This window comes from Trichechus manatus, unplaced genomic scaffold, assembly GCF_000243295.1.
Source record: "Trichechus manatus latirostris isolate Lorelei unplaced genomic scaffold, TriManLat1.0 scaffold00021, whole genome shotgun sequence".
In the NCBI taxonomy this organism is placed as follows: domain Eukaryota; kingdom Metazoa; phylum Chordata; class Mammalia; order Sirenia; family Trichechidae; genus Trichechus; species Trichechus manatus.
Genome location: NW_004443957.1, coordinates 17,527,310 through 17,531,304, shown reverse-complemented (window position 1 = coordinate 17,531,304; position 3,995 = coordinate 17,527,310). Strand labels below are relative to the sequence as shown.

The 3,995-nt window shown below is 41.6% G+C and overlaps 1 long non-coding RNA gene across 1 annotated transcript in view; it reads right to left on the bottom strand.

The window, feature by feature from the left end:
* LOC111819910 (uncharacterized) overlaps positions 1 to 3,567 on the bottom strand; it is a 27,880-nt gene extending 24,313 nt beyond the window's left edge. The window contains exon 1 of the long non-coding RNA XR_002823466.1: positions 3,524 to 3,567. This is a non-coding gene — a long non-coding RNA (uncharacterized LOC111819910). The remainder of the gene's footprint in view (positions 1 to 3,523) is intronic.
* Positions 3,568 to 3,995: the final 428 nt, after the last annotated feature.

The window sequence follows — 3,995 nt, the reverse complement described above, 5'->3', positions numbered from 1 at the left end:
GTGGTGTTGGCAAAGAATATTGAATATACCATGGACTGCCAAAAGAACGAACAAATCTGTCTTGGAAGAAGTACAACCAGAATGCTCCTTAGAGGCAAGGACAGTGAGACTATGCCTTACTTTGGACATGTTGTCAGAAGGGATCAGTCCCTGGAGAAGGACATCATGTTTGGTAAAGTAGAGGGTCAGTGAAAAAGAGGAAGACCCTCAACGAGATAGATTGACACACTGGCTACAACAATGGGCTCAAACATAACAATAATTGTGAGCATGGCGCAGGGCCGGCAGTGTTTCATTCTGTGGTACATAGGGTCGCTGTGAGTCGGAACCAACTCGACGGCACCTAACAACAACAACAATTTAGGACTCTCCATTGTTAGTATGAACAGGTAGCCACGCGGCTCTTGGATTATTAGATTGGGAGGAGAGTAATTCTTTATGTTTGTGAAATGCATTTATTGACAAATATTCTGGAGTTTTAAAATATATTATTTCATCTGACTTTTACAGAAAGTGTTATCACCACTGTATAGATTTTATAGGTGCCCTGGTGGTGCAAACAGTTAAGTGCTCAGCTGCTAACTGAACGATTGGTGGTTTGAACCCACCTAGTAGCTCCACGGGAGAAAGACCTGGTGATCTGATCCTATAAAGATTACAGCCAAGAAAACCATATGGGGCAGTTCTACTCTGTCATATGGGATTGTTATGAGTCAGAATTGACTCAACAGCACCTAACAACAACAAGATAGATTTTATAGATGAAGAAAGTGAGAACCAGTAAGGTTAGGTGATTTATCTGAGGTTATACAGTGAATTAATGTATTAGTGTCAGGTCCAGGGCTTTGCTAACTCTGAATTGAGTGCTATGTCTTTAGAGCACACCATAGCTTTCTCTGTCTTGGTTAGTACATAGCCCTGTGTCAATATGATAAGGCCATTAGTAATAAACTTTATAGCTGCTTGTGGTTTAGAGCTCAGAGCAAAATCAACAATGGCCATACCTCCAGATGACTGTTACAAAACCCTTCCGGGAGGCATGTAGGCCCATGTGTAGTACAAAGAAAGTTAAAATTATATTAAGCATTTGCTTAACATGTTCATTTCCTTGAAGCCAGCAGAGTTTTTGGTTCAGATAATTCTGATGATGAAGTGAAAAAAATGTCCTGTATCTTTAATAAATTGCCTCAGTTCCCTTCTTCTCCTTGGCAGCAGAACTTGGCCAATGGCATATTGGAAAGAGAGTTATGCCTTCCTGGAGGGCTCTAACATGTCCCTTGGGATGAATTTACAGGACAAGTTAGGGAGGATTTTTATGATGCAAAATTTGGCATTAAACTAGTTGATTTACTCTAGTTATGCATTCTTGCTTTTATTTATTTAAAGAGTAAACACATTTCCTCTGAATAAATGGAACAACAAATATGGATTGTTAAGCATAACAGACAGGATTCAAGTCCCTGCTATGCCAATTACTAGCTACGATCTTGGGCAACTTGGTTAAACCCCATGAGCCGCAGCTTCCTCATCTACCAAACTGAAATACTAACACTCACAGGATTTTGAATATTTTTTGTTGCCTACCCAGAATCAATTTCCCCAATTCCCATCTGGGGACCCTCTTCCCCTACTGTCTATCTCTCTGGTCTGGTAGGGCTCCATCACCCCACTCCAGGAGTGCAGCATGTGACTCAGAACAGACTTTGTGAAGCCCTAGCCAGGTGACCATTTCAGGGATAAGCATGTAATCCGAGCGCATCTAAGCTCCTGTAAGGAGGCTCCTGGGAAGTGCTGCTGTCTATTTCCTGCTGAAAACAGAGATGCTGGAAGACTGTCTGGCTGGAGCAGCTCCAGTTACCTGCCCCACAAGGAACCCGAGAATGAAGCCAACACACAAAAGAAGGCAGAGCCAAGCCAGGGGATGGAGAGAGACTAGGTTCTGATAATATTGTTTGAGTCCAGTCATCTCTGAAGCCTACCCTACCCCTGGACTTTCCAGGTTCATGAGCCAATAAATTGCCTTTGCATTTATGCCAGTTTGATTCAGATCAATCAAGATCCTAAATGATATTCTACCTAATTTTGAAAATTAAAAAGAAAATAATGTAAAGTGCTTAGCAAAATATCTGCTATACAGTAAGTGTTCAATAAGGGTAGCTTGATTGTGCTTCTTACAGTTTAGTTTAGAAGAGAGGGGACTCCATACTTATTTTGAATATCAAGCAAACTTTTTCAGGCATAATAAAGAGCTAGTCTTTATATATATATAAATTTATACATACATTAAATTATTTTATTTTATTGTTGTTGAGAATATACATAGCAGAACATACCAATTTCTACATGTACAATTCAGTTATACTGATTATATTCTTCAGGTTGTACATCCATTATTACCCTCCTTTTTCAGATTATTCCTCCCCCATTAACATAAACTCACTGCCCCCTAAGTTTCCTATCTAACCTTTATAGTTGCTATTGTCAATTTGATCCCATATAGATAGCTGTGAAAAGCCAGTCTTCTTGGTAGGCTGAATCCCATGAGGTATGATATCGGAGATACCAAGAAGGCTTTCCTATGCTTCCAAATATCTCTCTGTCTTTGGTTTTGACAGCTCTCCAAAAAACCAAACCAAACCTCAATGCCATCAGGTCAATTCCAACTCATAGCAGCCCTATAGGAAAGAGTAAAACTCTACTGTAGTGTTTCCAAGGCTGTAATCTTTATGGAGGCAGATTGCCCACTTTTCTCCTGCAGAGCGGCTAGTGGGTTCAAAGCTCAATCTGGCTAGCAGCTGAACACTTAACCACTGCACTACCAGGGCTCCTTGTTGATAGCTCTAGATTTGCTTCCCTAAAGATTACATCCCTGGAAATGCTATGGGGCAGTTCTACTCTGTCCTATAAGGTCACTACGAGTTGAAATTGACTTGATGGCAATGGGTTTTTTTAGATGTCAAAAATCGTCATTAATGCCTTTGTTTTAACACCTTTAAGGAGAAGTTTCTCACTTAGCAATTACACCTGTGAGAATAAGTTCTATTCCTCTATTAGCTCTATTACTGAGGACAGGTTGTGATAGTAGCCCATAGAGATAGTAGTCCACTAGGTTCCCTGAGGGAACAAGAGGGACACAGCCACGCTCAGAGGAGGGTGCAGGAATAAAAGTTCAGCAATCTTCTTCTGCAGTTTTGCTCTGGCTGTCCTTGCTAGGCACCCACTAAAAGCTCCCAGTCCAAGATTTTAGAAGGACACGTAATTTTTCTGAACTTAAAGGATATTTGGCTAAAATGGCCAGATAGACCTCTGTTAAACAAGCACAGTATGTAACCCAGTCTTCTTCTGCCCAGGCAGTCCCTAGACCCTAACCATCAGTCACAGAAGTTCCAAGGAAACCAAGGACTACAAAAATGATGGTAGCCAAAAGACAGCAGAAGCACCTCAAGGTAATGAGGCCAAGGAAAGGTTACAATGAAAAGAGAATCAAAGACTTGCTCTTGTCAGGTGTGTGTGAGACAAGTACCTTGGTCATCTACGGTTCTTGGCCTGCAAAGGAGACGGCTGGATACAAAGACTGGACTGAGCACTGAGTAAATATTTTAAAGTTTTATCAGAACTCTGACAGACATGCCCCTGGGTAAAGATCTGAGTCATAGTTCAAAGAAATTAGGCAGAGATTCATGGAAGCAACAGTCTAAACAACTTCCTATTTAAATAAAGGACTCAATTTCCCCTCCCGCTCTCCCTCCTTCCCCCACTTCTCCCCCTTCTCCTCCATTCCTCCCTCCCTCCACCCCTTTCTTTCTTTAACTCATGGCCCCAGTTTTCTTCTTTTTAAGCATATAACACGTGCATTGCTGTCTAGTTTATTCTCACTCATAGAGACCCTATAGGACGGAGTAGAACTGCCCCATTGGGTTTCCAAGGCTGTGATCTTCAGGGAAGCAAGACTGCCACTTCTTTCTCCCATGGAGCAGCTGGTAAGTTCGAACCAC